This window comes from Anas acuta, chromosome 14 (assembly GCF_963932015.1).
Source record: "Anas acuta chromosome 14, bAnaAcu1.1, whole genome shotgun sequence".
Taxonomy (NCBI): Eukaryota; Metazoa; Chordata; class Aves; order Anseriformes; family Anatidae; genus Anas; species Anas acuta.
In genome coordinates, this window is record NC_088992.1 from 10,596,784 (window position 1) to 10,618,875 (window position 22,092).

At 43.7% G+C, this 22,092-nt stretch overlaps 1 protein-coding gene across 2 annotated transcripts in view; it reads right to left on the bottom strand.

The window, feature by feature from the left end:
- Window positions 1–4,196: 4,196 nt before the first annotated feature.
- The window catches only part of BNIP1 (BCL2 interacting protein 1), a 112,640-nt gene continuing 94,744 nt past the window's right edge, over window positions 4,197–22,092 (bottom strand). The window contains exons 8-9 of one of the 2 annotated variants that reach the window (XM_068698599.1): window positions 16,637–16,719; window positions 4,197–4,551 (exon numbers count right to left, since the gene is read on the bottom strand). The gene's annotated coding sequence lies outside the window, so the exon portion shown is untranslated. The remainder of the gene's footprint in view (window positions 4,552–16,636; window positions 16,720–22,092) is intronic. The other variant, XM_068698600.1, reaches the window with a different exon arrangement.

The following is a 22,092-nucleotide window of genomic DNA, read 5'->3' on the forward strand; positions in this document are numbered from 1 at the left end:
CTGACTAGAACTACAACTTTTGAGCCACTGTCCAAATATTTAGGAATGTTAAAAATGGTCTAAGAAAAATAAAAATAAAAACATAGCTTTATAAATCTTTAGAAGTATATGTGCAGGCAATCCTTAGGCAACTCTCAGTGGGATTCTTTTTACATGTCATTAACCTGATCTGCATGATACCGACACAAAGACATCACTTTTGTACCAATCCTGCATTTAATAGAAGAGGACATACTTTCAGAAATGAACTAGTGAAAGGCAACTGAGCTGTAACTTTGAGACTTCTGCAGTACAGAAGCTTATTGTGGAAAGCCCTAACAGGAGGGTCACCTTCTTCAAGGGCAAATTTCTGCCAGCATGAGTTAAGGCTGACTTCCCTCATCACAGCTTGGGATTTGCCTTCCTAAAGTCTCCTCCAGTTTGACAGCACCATTCATATCACCATCCTTCTGGCTAAAAACACTTTCCACTTGATTACAGATCATTCCTTGATAGTTTGCCTCTCCACATGGTAGGGAGTAGTCCTGTTTTCAGTTGGGAGGGCTGTCTGGCATGACATGCAAACCACCTAAGATGTTTGCTTCAATTCCCAGCAGCCAGGACAGAGTGTATTTGAACTTCTTGGAACATGCCAGACTTTGGGGTTTCTTGCTTGTAATGGTAATTGAGTTTCCTCGCTTTGATTTCTGCACCAAGCCATGGGTGACAGAAATACTCTTCATTTTTCACTTACATAGATAGCTCCACTCTTAGATATACTTGCATAAGTTTATTTGGTCAACTCAGCCACTTTGTTCTGCTAACATCTCTGCCCCCACCTGTCCTCTTCAGTTTGTGACTTGGCTTGGAGATTTCTATGCAGATTATGAAAGATTTATTAAGTCTAGCCTCTCAAAAAGAATATAAATGGTATTATTTAAAAAATAATAAATCATATTTTTTTCTTTTCCAGTTTGGTGATATTAGAGCTACACCAGCCTGCCTACCCTCCCTTCCAGTCCAAAGGCTGTCTGGGTGGAACCGATGCTACAACTTGGCGCAGGGGCTCTGTTACCACTGGCTACTGCAGAGGAGGATGCAAGCCAGCTATAGCTGAGAAAAGTCAAGTCTTCTTGCCTTACCATTAACACTGGAAGCTTTATTATTATGAAATGTTTTTAAAACAGCACTGTCAAAAGGCCAAGAACAGGGCTCTTTGGGCACTATACAGCTACAAGGAGGTAGACAGTCACTGCCTGGCTTGTAATTTAGAGAAGAGAAAAGCAAACAAAAACAAAGCAAGCAAACAAAACCAAAAACAAAACACACACAGGGCAGGAGAAGGGGTGTTCCGGCTCTAATTCTGAGATGATGTCTTCTGTTTGTGAACTCCCTTTCCCCATGAATGTTACTTTTGAATAGCTGCTATGGGAGATATCTATGTCTGTGCTTCTGCTGGTCCACTGTGGTTAATACTAATTAAGCAAATTTTAAATAGAAGATAAGAGTAAATTTCTCAGAATCCCTGCCAGAAAATTGGGTAGTTTGGCTTGGCAGACTGGAAAAAAAGCCTGACATATTGTGTCAATATCACAGGATCTGCCTTTCTTTAAATATATAAAATCTCTCGTGGTTACAGTTTAACATATAACCATTCTCTCTTAAATTCTGCTTTCAGTAGTTTCTCAGCACCAAGATTCAGCTTCGTCTATTCCAGTCCTTTTCACAGCAGCCAAATCTAGAAATAGATTTTAACACTTCACATTTTCACAATCACTTTAATCAAAACTTTGAAGAGCTCTGCAAACATTTATTAACACTTGAACAACTCCCCAGGTCTGTTGTAGGGGTTTCTCAAATTATCCCTAATGTATAGACAGAGTAACTAAGGTAACAGTAGGCAAAAAGTATTTGACTTCCCACTTCCAAGCTGTAGTGTGTTAGCTATTAGATAATTCTTCTACTGAGAACAGCTTAATTATGCAGTGTACAAATATTGACTGCTTGTGCTCAAGGATCACTCTCAAAACCTCCTTCAAACGTAGCTGCATCAATCTCGTTTCACACAGAAATTACAGCCTGTTTGCTAAGTTCACACAGGAATATTGGCTGGCAGAAACCTGGACTGAAAGTTTCAGTGCAGACCCCGTCCCAAAGCAGCCCTCAGCTTTGAAGTTCAAGTAGAAGACCTCCCTAATTAGAAATGAGGGACCCTACATAAATAACCTGTTCTCCTCCCGAGTTACATGGCTGCAAAGCAGGGCATGCAGGGCTGGCGCTCGGGTCCCTGTCACCAACCACCCGTAGCAAAGGCCAGTCCTTGCTATGACACAGCCAGTGGGGCCAGCCCCAGCCTCAATCCACCTCCACCCACTCACATGCATTTGGAAGCACGTTTTTCTGACAATAGAGAGAAAATAAATAAATAAATGCACCTTTTCCAGGCTTGGAAAATGTCCTGAACTGTTGCCTCCCTTCCACCCCATTACTAATCACTGGAAACAGCTGTTCTTTTTTTTTTTTTTTTTTTTTTTTTAAATATTATTCTGATCAACTGTTTCTGGCAAAGGAAGACAGAATAGGAAGGAAGCAAAAAAAAATCTATATATCCCTCCACACAGCTGAAAAAGGTAAAGGCAGCTATTTGATAAAAACCTTCAGCTCCCTAGAAATTGGGCTGAGACACCTTAAATTCTTCCTGTGTAAGCCATCAATTAAGATTTCTCCGTACTCTAAGTTACATCAGTACCCAAGAAAGGAAAATCTATTTTTCATTTCCACTCCTCTGTCCCATCCAGGTCTCATGAACAGCTAATGAAGCAATAGGTTCAGATTTTGCCAGTACCTGCTAGGGTAGGTCAACCTAGAACAGCTTGAAGCTATTAAAATGGTTCTATATATTTCTGTGAACAAATGTATCATAAAGTCAAAATGATGAAGTGCCTGGTACAAATAGGTTTTGAAAACAGTCAAGAACTGTTTGTTCCCAGCCCTGGAGGAGTTACGGATCCCTGAGATGGACCATAGCTGCCAAAGGAATCTAGAGATAAGGGCCTTTAACATTCATCCCCTTCAAGGTTTCAGGGGGGAGGGATGGAAGCCCATTATGTTGTGTCCATAAAACCTTCAAAGCTGAAGGTGATGCGACTTGTACACTGTTTAAAAAAAGTCACCACAGAGATGGCAAAATAAATGCAGAAAGGAAGAGCCAAGTGTGAACTTCTATGCAGACAGGCGAGCTCCTCAGCTGCTAGGAACAAGCCCAGTTTACACTAGCTGGCAGCCTGATTCCTTGGGTTTGTGCCCTGTTGTTTTGGTGAGTTCTGTTTGTCTCCTAAAGACGATAATAAAGCTGTTCAGGGGTATTTTTCTCCCCCATTTCCATTCTCATCTTCCCCCAGATCCAGCTCCCAAAAAGCTGAACAGACCCCCATGGCCTCAGCAGAAGAGATGGGGCATTACACCTGTTGGTGGCAGCTGAATTCTGTGGTGAGGAGCAGGTTAGGGCAGCAGGACCACAGGTCTGCCCCTCCATGGTCTTCAGCAGCCTCATCACCACGGCAATAGAGAAGGAACATCACTTGGAGGAAAGCCTGGGGCAATAACATCGAGAAGAGATTCAACCTGGGAACACTGAGATAGGGCGCATCTGACCCAAATCCTCTGTTGCAGGTAACCCATTCCTGATGAGCTCCTGTACGAGTTTCAGAGGTGACAGAAGATGAGCATCTATCAGCCACCACTACTCCCAGTGGGCCACACTGAGCCGAGCACTACACACAAGACTCTTCAGCAGGTGGGGGCATCTTTGTTTTTTTGAAAGCTCTCCCTATTGCTTTTCTAAGTAGTGGAGGAAGATGGTAAAAGGGCTAAGCTCTCCTAATTATTTTGCCACAACAAAACCCTGATGGGTTCAGCCACAGCAGTCTGTGCCCCTGAGTGGACTCCTAGGTTGGTTTTGTCCTGGTTAACATCAACAGTACCTAGGGAAAACTACTACAGGCTGAACCCATCCTAAGTGCACTCTTCAGTCGGCCAATATTGGCTTATGGTGATTTGATATTTCAACATAGCTACAGGGAAAGGAATGAAGCAAAACCACATTGCTTTAAATCAGGTTTTAAATGACTTGGTCAGGTTGGTACATTGGCCAAGACAAGGAAGAGAATTATTCAAAGAAGGAACTGTGAGACTTGATAGAAAAACAATGACATCCAGTCTCTCTACATGAATATATTTATTAGCACAGCACCATCGGTGACAGCAGTGATGAAAAACTTTGGAAAAAAAAAAAAAGAAAACCTACTACAAGCAAGTAATAAATATGCTTAAGCAATAAATATAGCCCAACTCTCAGTTTTGATCAGGCAGGACTCGCACAACTACAGGTCAGCCCTGGAACATAAAAACCCTCCTGTCATCGAGCCAAACAGCCTTCCAAATATCACTCCTCCTCCCACCGCCTTCTGGGTTTTGCAGGAATTGTTTCTTGATGGTCAACCCTCAGCTCCATCTGTTGCATCGTGACGACCCTTTGCATGCAAGAACAGAAGAGCAGGGATTGTTGCTGAGCTGATAAAGGAATGTGGCAATTAAGAAAAAAAAAAAATGAGATTCAACAGCAGGCCTTGCAGTCAGGGGCACTTGAAAATTAAAAAAAAAAAGGAGCAGAGCTCCTGAGGGTCTCTTGTATTATTTTTTTTTTGCACTGAGCAAGGAACAGGTGTTCAGCTATTCCATAGCCAGGAGCATCATTCCAGTCAGAGATGCCTCTCCAGCGTCAAGGGTTTTCCAGGAACACATTTGCACTCATTAGCAGTTATTGCCACAACGGAACAAGTCAGCACAAGCTTGGGGTGCTGGCACAAATATAAACTTGGTTGCTGTCCAGAAAAGCATATTAAGTTTGTTTGAATGAGGCGAAGGGAGCCATAGGGAAACAAAGCATCCTCTAGGTACATTTAGCTAATCATGAAAAAGTAGAGGAAAAGGGAAACAAAAGTAGTTGTGTGTTGACTTGCATGTCCAAATATCATCATAAAGATACTTTGCCAGGCCCGATGCTCACACTTACACATTAGACTTGCCTATTCAAGCACTGGGACTATGGGTATACACCAGGTAATGTTCAGGAAAATGCACCTAATTAACTTTTTGCACATATCTCCTCATTACGTGCTCAGAAATAATTCTGCCAGTTGTGCACCCCAGACCGTTTGAATGTCTGGGCCTGCATTTTCACTGGGTTTGACATTTATTCAATAACCCAGGAACTCGCAGGCAGCCAGCACTTCACATTTCCACAGCCTCTGCAGACAGAAGTCAGCTTTCAATGAGGATCTGAAGGCATCGGCTTATATCACTTCTCAGACACAGCACGCAATTTTAACTAGGTTCTGTCTAATTTTATTTAGGCATTAACTCATTACATGAACAAATCTGATCCATGGCAGTAATTGCTCTAACAGCCACTGTCTGGCCACCCTCGGCTCTACATCTCCTCGGCAGCAGCCTCGTGGGAGAGGCTCTGGTCCTGATGGACATCAGAACCAAGCCTCCCTTTCCTGCCAAGAAGTAGCTTTCATTCACGTCTGCCAGCTCAGAGCTAGGCCAGGAACTACAGCCTCGCGTGGAATATCAGAAGCAACCAGACTTCCTTGAACACTTTTCAAAGAGGATGCAAAGCCTGTGTTCTGGATAAATGAATAAACTACTTGTGCACAATCTACTGGTCAAGAGCATTAACTCTACATTACCTGCAGTACATACTCCCATTTTCAGCCTACCTGCTCTCTCTGAGCTTTACCACAGGGACAGAAGCAGCTGCATCTCTCACCTTCCTCAGCTTTTGGGCAGGCAGCTTGCTTTTTCCCTTCCCTCTGTGACCCAGGAATCCCAAACCCTGATAGCACAACACAGAGCAAATCTGTCCTCGGAGCTTGTATCCAGAGAGAAGCACCTTGTCAGTAAGTCTGCTTGCTGCTTCAGTTAAGTGCCTGAAGGTCTCATGGGATTTGCTGGAAGCTGAGTAGGGTGCACCAAAGCATCCGCACTCTTAATTCAGATTTTGATGACAGAGAGACATGGAACAGCACCAACTTCAAACAGAGGGTGCTCATGGGGAACACGAAGGTAGGGAAGAAATATCTTGTTCAGAAGCTCGGCAGCTTCCTGCAAAGAGTTGGGATGGGGGAAGAGAAGCGAGACCTCCAGGCCACGGTTTGACAACACACTGGATCTGCTTCGTTGCCTGACCAAGAGCACCACAGCCACATGGGCACAATGCTGAATGGCTACAAGCTGTGTTGGCTCAAATTTGTTCAAAACATTTCAACATGTTAACTTTGTACCAGCAGGCTTTCCGCCAGGTCAAATATCACCTGCCTGCACCACACTAGCTGTATGCTGGTTCAAGTATTCCCCTGTCCTCTTGCCACCAGCGTAAAGCTGAAATAAAACAGCAAAGCTGGTGTGAATCCTGCATCTTGTGCTTGAAGTGAAGGTAACTGTGTTCCCATCCCTGACCTACATCGCTTTAGTTCCTCTGGATGCACCAATCTGGTAGGGTACAACCACAGCCAGTAATTACACAACCATTTTCTCCAGGAAGAAATGGAGTTGGAGAAGTTCTCACTTTCCTCCTGACCCAGGTTTCCTGTTCCCACCCCTGCACCTCAATTTACCTCCTGCTTGGTCATGCTGATGCAACTGGTGGCGGGGCTATGAGCTAAACTGGGTCAGGCAGTTCTTTTGGAGAGCAGGGCGATTTGGTTTTGTGGGTTTTGGTGGTCTTTTTTTTTATTTTTAATTTTGGTTCATCTCATGTCTCCGCAAAGAGCTATCTCAGCACAGCTGAGGGGGCAATGAAGCGTGCGGTTTAGCGCCAGCAGCAAGTGGCCAAAGGTGGGGCAGAGCTTTTAAATTGCCTCTGCTGCTGGGGAAAACGTTCATGAAACTGCACCCTGGGTAAAGCAGCTGCCAACCTCCCGAGCAAGCTATCGGCACAGCATTTGCATTTGAACCGAGAGAAAAATCCCCAAGGAGCAAGTCTAGGCAGGTGGCTAGTCTGGAGTTGGTCAGAGGTGGGATGGAAGGAGGGCATTCTTCATGAAAGCTGGGTAAACAGTTCCCCAGGCTGCTGCACTCCACGAGGATTTTAGGTTGTTTCCCAAACGTTTACCTATCTATCTGTACCTTTGCCTTAAGCTTTAATAAACAAAGCTTCCCTCAGCTCTGCTACGAAACCCGTCTAGGGTCATGGGACCAGACTCTGCACACTGGGAAAGTTCATCTAGCTAATTAATTACCGCTCCTGCCTCCCTCAGCATCAGAGAACCAAGCCAGGTCCTTCGGCTCCAACTGCATGAACTAATAGGAAGGCCCTTTTAATTACAGTTAGGGACTGCATCCTCTGTAGTTTGCAGCCATCAAGCCCGGTCCCCAGCAGGGAATTTTCCCTGTTGCAGCTTGCAGAAAACCAACGGGAGCCACAAGCGTGGGCCAGGCTGCGGGAAGCCTCAGCTCCTAAATTGATGCTGAGTCTTGCTGAGGGTGCTAATGGCACAAACCCTTCCAGCGCCACACCTGCTGCCAGCCACTCGGCGTAACCCCATCCTCGACGCTGCACGCTGCAGGATTTTTATCTGCTTGCCCATTTCGGAGGGGGGAAAGAGTGAGAAAGAAAGGGGGAGGCGAGGGTGGTAGCGGGATTACCACATATAGTCATTATAATCATTAACCACAGAGCACTAAATGAATCATTAAGCATCACAACAGATCCACACATGCTTTGCTTCTTAAAGCTTCCTGACTTGCCTCTGTTTTCTGTACAAATGCCCAGTGATTGTTTCAAGAAACCAAGCACATTTCCAGTGTTAGTGCTGCAGCTCCTTCCAAAAAAATAGCTAAACAGATGAAGCTCTGCTGAAGGAACAGATCTGTTTATAGAACATACTTTTCTTTCACTAGACCAAATATATTCAGCCCTCTCAAATAAATATGTACGTTAAAAACTTGATAACTGGCTAAATCGGAAAAAAATGGAATAGCAAATGGGAAATTATGTAACTAAGAGCGAGTTCAATGAGAACATGCATTTAAAATACTTTATTCATGCTCTTTCAAGGTTAAATCTGGGCTTTTTTAAATCAAAATTTTAATGACTTAATAAATGCTTCCATTAGAGACAGAAACAAAACACGTGAAGGAAAAGGATTTTTTTTAAAGCCTTCAATTTTTAATATTTATAACCTAAACTTTGCCTTATACTGAAACATAAGTTTATGAAAATGAATCAAACTAAATAGAGCAAACTTGTTCGCTAAAAACAAACAAAAACCACCAAAACCAAAACGAAATACTATAAATCTTTTTTGTTGTTGTTGCTGCTTTTTTTTCCTCCAGATTCTATTGTTCCTGTTACTCAAGCAGCTATTTCCACAGTCAGATGCTTGCGACAGTACCTGGCAGCAGCCTCACTAAGTGAGCCGAGTTATTACAAAACGCCTTCACGACGGCAGACAGAACCGCTCCATTCAGCCCTCCTCGACTGAGCTGCTTTTGGCTTCTGCTCCGAATCACCCCCCCCAAACAGCCCTCCCCATATCACGGGGCTCCCGAGACCACGCCAACAGAATCAAAACCCCGGGAAAGCACAACAGGATTAAAAAATACGGAGGAAAGACGCCAACCAGCAGTTTATCCGCAGACATTAATAAAATGTAAAGCTGTAAACACACCACCATAATCTCCCAACCTTTACTCAGGTATAAAGGTACGGACCCTGGCTTCACACACGCTTGCACAGCACAGAACCGGCTGAAAGCAGCAAGTAATAATAATTAGGCAAGGAACAGTTGCCTTCATTGATTCAGCTCCTTCAAATAAAGGTTGCAGGAGCAGACGCAAGATTATGCACGATATCTTTCTAATCCTTCAGCTTTATGCCAGTCTAACAGAGGATGTGTGCTCCATCCATCAGCGGAGCCCTGAGTACACAGGTAATCCAGCAATAATCACCGCAGCTCTATTGGTCCTGATAATATCGGCTTATCTATCAGCCGCCTCTGCAGTTTATACGAGCTGCTTATCTCCAAGAGCTATTAGGTCTGAACTTTAGTTCAGTCTTTTGTTTGATCTTGTTTCTCCTGCATTCATTTGAAGCTCCGCATATTGTGCTTTTAATTTCGTATCGAAACGCATCAGAGCCTTTAATATTATTCCTGCTACTGATGCAACACGGTCCTAGCAACAATGAGAACAGGGAGCGAGTCATGAAAATAATAAACCATGCTAGGTCTGGAGGCTATGAAATCAGTTCAAACATACTGCGGGGAGCTGTGCTGCCTGCACTGAGACACATGGCTTTCCATGGGCACCAGCCCATTTATGAGTCATGAAACATAATGGAGTATTGTTGAAAGCTTTGGGACCATGAGAAATTATCTACTGCCCGGCATGGGGAATGGTATAAACTGGCAAGGAACTGGAGTTACATTCTTTTACAGAAATGAAATCAGACAGCCTTGGCCTGCTTTCCAGTATACAAAACCACAAATCATGAGGATAACTCCTTAATTAGGATTATTTTTTTATTATTTTCTCTTAGTTGCCACTGCACCAACCAACCAGGAAAGCCAACATTTTTCTGTCCCTCGCAGAGTTATAATAATGCATAGGACATAAAGACAAAAAGGAAGGGGGTAGATGAAACCAGTGTCTCAGCATGAGCTAGAAAAGCAAACTCACCTTTTTCTCCCCTGCAGCATGTGACGTTCCGTCATGCTGAGGATTTGGTACACATGGGCAAGTAGAACAAAAACCATTTGCTTAATGCTATGGTGTGATAATGACACGGTGCCATAGGTGTGCATCTCTGCACAGAGGAGAGCTGTCAGTGTGGGAGGCAGCATGTTCTGCAGGGGAGAGCACAAGTCTGGAAGTCACTTTGATCTAAACCTCATCATCCTTCTGGTTCCTGTGCCTTTAGAGTAAAAAAAAATTGAAATGGTCCCCCAACTGAGAAAGCAAAAATCCCTGTTTTAAAATGAATGTTGAAGCACTTGGGAAACTGCACAACTGTAGGAACGCAGAACACGTGTAGGAACACATCCTTCATGGATGGAGGGAGTCCAGAGGATAGTCAGATTTTCCTCAGTGGTATCCCAAGAAAGGGCAAAGAGCAATGGACACATTAAAAGACAGGAAACTGCATTTAACCATAAGAAACAAAGCTATTTTACCATGAGAACACAGCAACAAGTTTTGCAAAGAGGTCGTGGAGTCTCTGTCCATGCAGATATTCAATGCAGCCCTGAACAACCTGCGTTAGTCATCCCTTCCTTGAGCTGGGTGAGGAGAAGGGACTGGAGTGGGTGACCTTCAGAGGTCCCTGCCAACCTCAGCAGTGCTGGGGCTGTGGGGAGCACTCCCTCCATTCTGTGTGCCCAGGACACTGCACTAGAACTGGAAACACGGCAGTAAGGGGTCAGCACAACCTGCCCAGGTCAGCTGCCTCCATGAAAGCACACAAGCATAAAGCCAGGCTACAATGGGCATCTAGATCAGATACTCAGTTATCATCCTAATCAAGAGAAATGCAGAAATCCAGAAGAGCTAAACAGAGATAATGGGAATGTTCGTTTGAATATTTTTACAGATTTATCCCTTCCACACTCACACCTCTTGCATTAGCTTGCCATGAGCTTTGGAAAGAACAGATTTTACTGGCACAAGCACCTATGGAAAGCAAAGTTTACTGTTGTGTTTGCTTTGGAAGTGCTTACACACTCATCCAGATGGGGAGACAATAACAATATTGTGTGTATTCTCTCACTAATTCAGGTAACTGATATAATCTAGGTATTGATTTTATTATTTGGTATTCAGTAAGCCCAGAAAGGTGAAAAAAAGCCCAAAGACTCACAGCTGTTAAATCAGTTGCTAACCTGGACTTAAACACATTACAGGAAATTATGGTCAGTGTACCAGTGGTGAGCAAGCAAAAAAAGGACAGTACTGTACGGATATTCACTGGGAATCATTCAGTCTACACATGCAGCCTTATTTTCCATGTGCAGCAGTTGCATCATGTTACAGAACCAAAAATAAATCAGGAGCTCATTTCCACCCCCAGCTATGGATTATCTGAGGTGGGTCCAAGACAACCTCCCTTCTCTTTCCTTCCACATGGAAATCTCAAATTGGTCAAAAGCATAGATACTGAATGAAGCACGTGATTAAATTTGAAAATGACATTTTTGCTTAAGTTCAAGAAGACATCAGCAGCCCTTACAGACCTCAGTCTGGCTCAAAATTTACAAATCCCCATGAGCTGTAAAGGCACAACACATCTACCAGACTTCAAAACAGAGGGCCTGGTTTGCAGAGAGAATGGGTAGGCACAACTCTGGAAGCTGAGGGCAGACAGCATTTCCAAATTATTCTCCTTAATATGACAACAGAAGTGGGTGCATCTCACTGCTGGCACCCAGGTTTTTAAAAGCTGGGTTTGAGCTACTGTTTCAGCAGAATGTTGTTCTGAAAGAAAATTAAGGTCTCGCTAGAAGTGAGAAGGAAACAACCATGGTCAGAGCACTTCACTGGGATTCAAGAGACCTGGGCTTGGTTCCTAGCTCAACCCACAGCTGCCCGTGAGTCCCTGGGCCAGTTGTTTCAGTCAGCCTGTAAAAACAGACTCCATGCTCTGCACCAAAGAAGTATCAGGACAATACGCCTAAAATAGTGAGAGAGGCACTCGGGTGATGGTCCCAGAGAGGTGGATAGGAGGGGAGATGTTATCTAACGCAACACCTGAAAAGAATCTAGCAAGAGATAGAACAGAAACCCTTATGGATGGCTTCAGCATAAAGCTGAGGCACTGGCATTTCTTTTAAATCAAGAAAAAATATAGAAGGATATTTATAATCTCTGGAGAAGAGAGTACGTTTTCTGCATACTTCCCTGTTACTGGAAGCAGTGCAGCTTTGATCCTAGCTGCAGGAACTTCTGAGGACGCATTTACAGTACAATTCGGTACTAATGCCACTATTTTAGACATCTCCAAGGTAGTCAGCATAAAAGTATGTCTGACAGCAGTGGGAGGTTCAGCATGTTTGCCTGAGACATTGGGAAGATATTTGGCACCTAGACCTCTGCCAGTGCGGTTACTCGGTTGTTGGTATGGGTACACGAGGTGGAGCAGTCACACCTTCAGCTGGGTGGCACACGTACTCCGAGAGACAGAGTAAGAGCTGGAGAACCAGCAATCAGGCAACTGTGAAAGACAAAAGGAGACTGTGAGTTTGGGGAGGCCTTAGGCAAACTCTTTGGACTGGTGAGTGTCTGAGTTTCACTCCAAGAATGAGATATCTTTCCTTTTATTGGAAGCCACCGCTACATAAAGTTTTATATTCTCCCCATGCACGTAGCTAATGCGAAATGAGAACTCTTGCACTTTACTGTTGTTCCTGGATAACCAAAATGTCACCTCCATACCTACTCGTGGGTTGCAGTTCCACCTCACACACTACAAGCTCAGCTGGTCCCTTACAGAAATGAAAAGCTCAATGTTTGACAATCCCATCTACCTTAATGTCTTCCAGGTTCTTGGCTGGGATGATGCATCCTCGTAACACAGCAAAAGAAAATGCCCTCTTTCATACAAACGAGACTTTTGTTTTCCACAAAGCTCATCCAAGCCCTGGATGCATGGTCATAGTAAATTCAGCCTCTGACTCTACTTTCTCTGATCCAGCAATAACTGGGAGGCTAGACTGAGCCTGAGTTTAAAACCACGTCACCACCAACCATCTTTGGAGAAAGGCTAAGAGAGGAACCAGAAAGGATTTGATCTCCAACCTACCAAGGAGGCTTGCGGAAATAAAATCTGAAGTCCTAGAACTTTGTGAATTTGAATAAGTGGTGATCTTTGGCCAAGGAAAGCAATGAAGGTGAAAGCAGGACTTCAAAACAAATATTTTCCTGCATTCCTAAAAGGCCTTCAGTTTAAAAAAAGCATTTGTAATAAAAACTAAAACAAGTTCTAAAAACTTCAGAAGCCAAGGGCACAAAGAAGTTCCAAGGCAGTCAGAAGAGCTGTATCATTGCATAAACCGTAGGGAGAAAAAAAATATTAACTTAATGACATTGGTTAAAAAAGAAAGCAGAAAATCGGGGTGGATTTATTTATTAAAGACACTCATTCTAAAGTGTTTTTTCTTCTTCCCCTTCTTTTTAATGTCTACCTTCTTTTCCTCTGGCTATTTTGTGCCACTGATTATTCTGGAACAAAATTCCACCTCGCTGAATTGCAGCAGTTTTATAAGTTATGCAACTTAGGAAGTAATAGCTCAGTAATTGTCAATATTCAGCCCATCTTGTGGGAAACCAAAGAAAAATGATAAAAGTGAGGGCAACTTATGAAAAGAATGTCCATTGCATCAGCCAGCCCATCTGTGAAGCTTTGTTCATTATGTAGATTATACCACTGACATATGGAAGAGACATTTCAGCGTTGTAGCCTAGATGAAAGGAGTTCAGAGTGTTTTATTTCTCAACCAGAAAATCATATGGAGTGCCTCACAAGTTTACAAGGGCCACTAATATGTTTTGCCTTTGTCCTTTTGTGTACACTTTTCCTTTTCTCAATCTGTAGACTAATTAGAGTGATAAAACAGCCCACGTAAGACGTGACTCATGCAGCCCTTAAGAGAACAATACAGCACTACCCTCAGACAGGGGAACAGCTCAGCTCACAACAGGCAATAAATTCAGACCCAGGGATCATTCCCACGGATTCTTAGATATCAAGCTTACTTGCAAGGTCAGGTAAGGTAAGTCTATTTTTAGTCCAATTTTCTACCCACACGACTAAGTCTTTGTACTTGGAAACTGCGAATAAAGATGGCTAGCTTCAGATTTTACATTTGCACATATACATCCCTGGAAAAACCCACTCCTGGTGATTTTGAGACAATTCTGACCCTGGGCGTGGCTGCCCAATGCCTTCTGTGTGGAATTTGCCCAGAGATATCACCCAGACAAGATGCAGCTCACTCATTTCTTAGAAGAGGAACACAGACTATGTACACATTGACACGCGTATAATAAAGATAGAGCAAGCTGGCCTTGTTGAAATAAAGATCAAAACAGGCTAACAGCTTAATGAGCGATAAAACTCAACTGCAAGCATTAAAAGCATTTCTAAGAAAATCTCCAGTCTGCTTATCCAAGCCATTCTCCCGTCAAGTCACAGCAGGACAACTTTTCCAGCGTATTGAACCACCTCCAACTTCAGGACCATGCTGAACCACCCAATGCTGAACTTTGTGGTCACTCCCCACGAAGACTGAGGGATACACAAAGTACCCCAGGCCTTGGCATACTCCTTTTGTTAGCATCCAGCTCCTCACCTTGTGGCTGTTACTCCTGCACTAGCATCGTAGCACCCTCATTTGCACGTGATGTGCCAAGTGCACCTGCTGACTCTTTTTCTTGATGATAAATCCACAGGGAAGTTTGTCTGCATGACTGTGGAAGGGCAGAGGTAAGCAAAGTGTGCAATTGTACCGGGGAATAGGAGGCGATGAAGAAAAAATGAGATGGTGTTGAAATAAGCTCAATATGCTGTGAAGCAAGTCGTGCTAAGTTACAGTATTCCAAACCCTATTGTTCCCTTTGCTCTGAGCCATCAGATGACAGCTCGCTCCATGCCCCCCACCCCCAATTCCCATCCCAGCTGTTGAACCGCCCACTTGCTGTCCTTATGTTCTGACTGTGACATGCACAGCAGATGCCAACGGTCCCACATCATAAAAGATTTCAACCTATGCAGAGCCTGAGCGTTCCCTGCTCAGCTGTCACAGCCGTAGTTTGTTCTGAGATGAACTATAGATTGCTTTTTCAGAAATGCTGCATTTCACCCAGTGCCTAAAAGAGCATTCGTCACCCTCTCAGGAAGAAGCAACTGGGCTAAGACAAACCCACACTTCTTTGCACATGCATTTATCCAGCTAATGTGAAATGAGGAATGCCTGACTGTATGCAAAGTCAAATTCCTCTGGAGATCAAGTATGCTTAGATCTAGCCATGAGAGTAACTAATAATATGCAAGTATTACAAACTATTTACAGGCTTAACCCAACTGCAATAAAGTCAATGGTTTAACTCTCCCTGCTTCAAAGGGAAAGGGATTTTGGTGCATACTTGCAGCACAGCTCACTGCTAGACTGGCTGATCTCCCTGAGATGAGTTTAGGAGCTGTGTCCTGCACAGAAAACACCTCCAAGCTATACCTCCTTCTTGCTGCAGCACATTCTGACAGTTCTCTGCTTCCCCCACTCTAAATGCTACTGTTTGAAAGAGAGGTATTGATCTCTACTACTGGGTACACACATACACACTTAGGAGGAACAGATGGACTGGAGATTATGAACCTTGTCTGGATCAACACGAAAGGTGGAGGCTCTGCCCGTATTGTTAACCAAGCAGGAGTCATACTAAAACATCTTACAAGCTCTCTAGACACCACCATAAAGAACAGTGAACAAGAAATAACTCTGCAGCACTGTGCTTTGAGTAGATGCAGTTGAGATGCTTTTGAATCTCTGCTGCATGCATGAGCTCCTTCTATGCAAGAACAAATTTAATTCAGCAGTCAGGGCACGGGAATGGAATCCAGAACTCCTGAGCTTTGCCAACCATTTGTCCCATTTGTTCAACCATCTTGCAGAAGCCACTTAATCCATTTTTATTTTTTTTTCAAGCTGGTTACCTGAAATAGGGCCTGATCCAATCACCAGAAAGGCAAATGTGAAATTTCCAGTCCACTTCAATGGTGCCCACGGGCTCATAGGCCTCTACACATCTATATTTAGGCATTTAAATATAGAAATGCCTGGGTTTCAGAGGTTACTGAGCCCACAGCTGTCACTGATCTCAGAGGGGGGAAGCGAAGAACAAATCTCCAGTTCAAAATGTTCCTCAGTTGCAGACTATTGCAGGCTAGGAAGGTAACATCAAGGGAAGTACCACGTGTTATAGATTCCTCCTTACACAGCTGCTGTGACCCAAACCAGACACAAGCTAGGACTACTTGCACTTCTGGGATGACTCAGTACAGCTCTTCGTCTGTTCTTTCCCACAGACTGAAGTCCTAAGGATTGCAAGTCATCACAAAAGCACTGCAGTACTCTGATAACTGCTCTCATCATCGTGCAGGCTTAGAAAGTTTACCAGAGAGAAGCTAAGCAAATTCTCATATAAATGAAAGACTATTCTCTGAAAGCCATCCAGCCCAGTTCTGTCCAGTTAGACTGATGTTCTGCACAGCATCCCAGTCTGATCACCAAAAATGCAGAAGTCCATTGGTTTGATACTCCACAGCATTCAAATGCCAGGACCACATCCCCAATGCCAGGAACTTCAGTAGGCATAGCTGAGGAGAAAACGTAATGAACACGTGGCTGGCACCATTCCACTGTCACTAGAACCAGCAAAGCAGAAGAGCAACGTGCAGAGATTTGTAAAGAGAGGTCTCAGATTTGTTTCATTGTCCTATTCTTCATGTCAGAGAGAACATAACTTCCTTGCCCATGTTCTTTCATTTATGTCATCAGGAATTTCACTACACAGTTTTAATTAAGGAAATACAGCTTACCTTAACTTCCACATGGAACTCCTTGCTTCATTTTTAGGACAGCAAATGTGGAATGCATCTGCCATTTGTGCCTTGGGTGTGTTCTAGAAAAATAAAAAATGTCAAAGTTTGTATTGCTTCTTACTATCTTACTGTGCTTTCATTTGGGTTCATTACAGTCTTCAAGCTCAGTTTCAGACCTCTTCCTCGTTTCTGAATCTGCTGCCCAACTTCAGCAGCAAAAGAGTCCTGAATATCTGCCTGGTACTCTTCAACAGCTGCTTGTCAGACAGCTTAACTACCATGGACCTCTCCTTGGGTCCTCATGCTTACACTCAGACATACATTCATTCAAAACAATTTACAGGCATCAGTCCTGGAGTGGACCATGGAATTGTAATTACGGTAGGTAGAAATCACACCAGTAAGATATGTAAGTATTATACAAAGGGCACAACCCCAAAACTTGTCAAGAATCATTCCAGCATTATTTGTGCATCCAAGTCTGAAAGTAAATTGCAACCTCTTTTTCCATGTTTATTCTGTGTGTTCTATCTAAAATAGGAGTAGGCAGCATTTTGCAAATATGACATACAAATATCATGGCAGCAATAATAATGCCAGTTCATAAGCCTATATTGCCCTATGTACAGTGCAATTCTACAGGAACTCCTGTCTGAGTCCAGATGGATCTGTCTTCAGGAGGACACTGGGCACAGCAAATCCTCATTGCAACACCACATTTTACTCATGACACTTTAGGAAAAAAAAAAAGTCATCCAGAATCTTATTAGAAAGAAAATAGCAACGTGTTCCCTCCTGAGAGGGAATCTGGGAGTTGATGAACTTGGAAGATGAAGATCTAACTACTTTTTCTAAACTGTTTCCTCTGTTCTACCCCATGTCATTTCCACAGCCACTGCATCCCCAACAGCTAAAGGACAGCAGTCTGGTGGTACAGCATGACTTCTGGAGAGGGCTCCAAGGGGCTGAGAAAACTGCAGCAGCTCCTGCCCGAGTCTGCTGGCACCTGGCAGAGCACAGCAGCAGCTGGCTTTGACCGACCTCACGAGACAGGCAGCAGGCCAACTGCCTCCTGGCTGCAGTCACATCCCTGAGCCATCCCCTTCTCTGCTAGCAGGGGCAAAGCCTGCAATTCTGCTCCCTGGTTTAAGGGAAGAGGATGTCCCCACAGGGAAGAGAGGGCAGGGCAGCAAATCAGACCACTCGCCCATCTGGAACGTGACCCCTGCATAGTGGAAGATGGACTTCAGAGATTTCACCTTGTCTGATGTAACCCTGCCTTCCAGCTGGGATGAAAGGAACGACCTTGCGATAGCACTGCCTTTGTGATAGGCAGATTAGATTTCATCCTGACCTAGTTCTACTGAAGCAGCAAAAAAAAAAAAAAACATGAATGAAACAATGATTGATGTTCCATTATTGTACAAGAACTTTGATTGTCAGCTGTTCTGCCCTTTAGTTAAACACACCTTGGACATTAGGCCAAGGTGACCACCTGATTTTTTTCATTTACAAACAACAAGCAATCATCTGTATCACGATCTTTCAGCTCTTCTCGTGTTTTTCTCCCTCCCCCAAAAGCCAGGCTAGGGAAAGCCATACATAAACAAAAGCCTGAGGGGAGGGAGACGACCAGCAGCTCTCAAGGGCAGAGTGGAAGTCTGGACTTGTAAAAAATACTTGGGCAACGGTCCAAACAAATGGCCCGATTTTAGAACAACTAAACAAAGGAGAGCAGGGTCTTGTCCTGCATCAGGCTCCAGAGGAGAGTGAGAATATGCAGAACTGTGGTCCCAAAGCGTTCAGTATCGGAGGGTGTGAAGAAGGGCCTCCTCCAAGAAATTTGGGAGTTCTGCCCAAGAATCCACTTGGAGATGAAAGGAGAAAGTTAACAGATACACATCAGTAAATGCCAGCTTATTTTTAAACCTGTTCTACAATAACTGAAAGCTGAAATGCACCCAGCAGGCACAGGTAGCTCTGGGGCTTGGGTCACCGGCTGTGACTGTCTTCATGCATTATTTCCTTCCTACCAACAAGCTAGAAGATACACCTCCTTCATCTCTGTATGCTTAGTGCTCCAAGAAACCCCCCTGGCCATGATCAGATGTTCTAACCCCCGAGCTGGGCAGGGGAGAGTAGGGCCATACCCAACCATGGCTGTCAAGCTCTCATTTTTTGGTAACATGTGCTCAAAACACTGAGCCATTAACTTCCTTGGGTATTTATTTTTCCCTTAGGAGAATTATCTGGTTCTGTGAGCCCTATTCATTTTAAATTCAAGTCCCAGATTGTGCAATTTCCCTGACACACCTCCTTTTATAAACCAGAAAGGAGCTGAACACTGCGAGAACTACAGACACCGGTTTCCTCGTCTGCTCCTTGCAATCTCCCCAGCTGAGAACGTAACTAATGCTCTTTGCTAATTGTTTTTATACAACCAAATCAATATAGATCTATAAAACGCTCACAGGCAAATGATGGGACCATTAACGCTGCAGAGCCAACTGCAGCCAAGCACCAGGGAGCACCACGCAGTCTGAGCTCACCCTTCACCTCAAGTCCTTTACTCCTTCACCTCCTCTAGCACTAGCAGCATGTGCAGAGCTCTCGGTGGCTGTTACAAAAGGCACATCAACATCAACACAGACCCAATTCGAAAAATTTTGGTGTTCCTGAAGCATGGACACCACACAATTCCTTTGCACCATGAAATTCCAGGATCCCAGCCAGTCCCAAGGGTTTCTTTTCCCTACACACACATCTCCCTTCAACACCAAGCAGCTTTCTTGACCAGGAGCTGTACGTAGAGTGAAGCTGTTCCTTGCACAGGGTCTCACAAGCTGGAGAATACCCTGGGGCAAGGATCCCAGGAGTGTCCTTTTCCCCTACTCTGACCAACACTGACACATCACCCTTCCTGACAAAGGCAGGAAAGCAGCCACATGGCAGAGAACACCAGGAGGGGAGAACATTTTCAGGGAAGAGTTCTGCAAGCAGAGGGTCTCATAAGGCAAATGGAAAGCTGTCAGAAGCCTTCTCTATCCCATCAGTATGCCACAGCATGGACTGACTGCAGCGTCCTGAGAAGATTTAGATCTGATCTTCACTGCCAGATCTCATTGATGTCAGAACTGCACGTACAATATGAAGGATTTTATTGCTATGTCACAGTGGCAGCAGCCTCTTTTCTGTATTTATGCCTGCAAAGCGTTGCCCCATGGGATAAGAGAGGACCTCTGTACAATCCAGGCAATGGTGACAAGCCTCCTTTAAATACACTCCTATGTATTTTTAGGAATAAGACCAAGTAGTCAGCGAAACTTCCTCCTTGTTAAAAACTAAAATAAAAATGTAAGTGTCTGATGGGCTGGGAATGAAGAAAAAACTGAAGTGTTGATCAGCTCAACAGCTGGAAAAATGACTGCTGGTCCAAATAAAGTTTAAAAAATCCTGTTAATATTTTAAAGACCGTGTGGCTGGAAAAAAAAGGCAGCAACTTTTTCGTCACTGTTAGGGATTTATAGCTGCTGGAGAATCAGGTTTCCATGAACTCTATCTACTGTTTAATGCCACTAAGAGCCTGGAAAATTAACTTCTTGAATATTTAGCATTTATAGGTACTTACTCACTGGAAACCCAACAACTCTGTAAAGGAGATGTGATAGCTACAGCAGGGATTTTATTCATTTCAACGTAGGATGTTTGAGGAGGGTGGGGGGGGAAGGGGGAAAACAACTTGTTTCTCTTTGGAAAGAGAAAAGCACTCTTGTCCTTGACCCCAGATAGCTTCTGTTATTACCACCAGACAAGAGCAGGCTGCAAGACAAAGTGGAGGAGACCCAGGAAACTGTTAGTGCTGCTTCAGCCCTGACTGCCCTCACATCACCAGAGAGTACGTCAGGATGCTTTCATGCATCTCCGCCTTCCAAGTGTGCAGCCTAAGGGACAAAGCAGGCCTGGTTTTCCCTGACATCTTTCCTTTCCAGATGAAGCTGCAGATGCTCTGGGCACTTAAAGAGAGGTCCATGAAATCAGAGACCACTTCTGAAAAGGACTTCATTTCTCTGCATGTTCTCACAGAAGCAGGTAAGGTTTCTAGAGATTTGTTTCTAGAGATGTGGTTTAGAATTTTAAGTCATCTTAAGCAAAACTAAGTGTCACTTTTAATAAATTACCAAAACCTTCTCAATTCCAGCATCAACAGTTGGAACAAATGAGAATCAAAGCCTCCATTGCCAGCACAACTCATCCTTCATTTCTTCAGAGCAGCACAGCAAAGTTCTAACTTGGCTGTTCAGGTTTGGCTGCCTTCTTAGAAGGGATAAACAGCTGATCTGTTCTTCTGTTCATCTAGAAATGAATAAAAAGAGTCTGTGATGAACCCCCTACTTCTTTCCCAAAAGAATCACTACAGACAAAGCATTCTTCCTGAAATACTGCAACCTGCAGTTGAGAGCTATCTACTACTTTCCCTGGCTAGCATTTGACTCTGGTCAGAGAATCCAAGCAAAGAGTGGTCAGAAAATAAACAGCACAGCTCTTTTCGCCTGTGTCACTTGTGAAAGATTTATCTTGATGATGACCACGTAAAGCAAGAAAGGAAGCAGACCATTGCTCAGACACCACAGTGTTTGCAGCACCAGCAAATGTAAAAAAAGAAAAAATCATTTTCTTCACTTTTGAAATGAGCAAATTTATTCTGGGCTCCACACTGCAAAAATGAATGAAAGGAGAGGGAAGACGGATGCCAACTTTGCATGGGTCATTTCCAGATTCCAGCCTCCATTTAACATTGCTTTGCCTTTGATCCTCATATAAGTTCAAAAGTACATGTTTACATCAAGGTCATTACAGCTGACTCAATAATTTGGCAAGACAAAATGTTTAAAAGAAAATAAGTGGTTAAAGTAACTATTGAGGCTGTAGGGTTTTGTTATCAGTTTATGTCATGCCATAAAACAGAAAATGACCTTAAATATTGAAGGAAAAGACATGAATAAGAGATAAAACATAGACAGCCAAGAGCACCAGGATTCTGGATAACAATTTACAGCAGCAAATACTCTTGAACTGTTTAACTTTTACATGGTTTCCGAGCAGGAGAAAGTCTAACTCTGCAGCAGGCAGACTTTAACCCTAGGAAAAAAAACTTTTCAAAACCACGAGGCTCTTTCATCATCCCTTGCCAGAGGATTTTTTCAGGTCTTTTCTGTGTGACTTATGAAAAGTTTGAGGGTTGCTCTTTCCACTCCCCTTCACTTGAACTTTGCAGGCTATCTCATGGGCATAAATCTTCCAGTTTTGCTTGAAAATGAGTTAGTAGGTAAAAAATGATAAGCATCCTGTAACAGCTTCCTTTCCACAGGATTATTAAGCTCCGTGAGCTAGAGAATATACACATACATTGTCGTCCCCCCCCTCCCAAACCCACTGACAGGTTTAAGTGACCT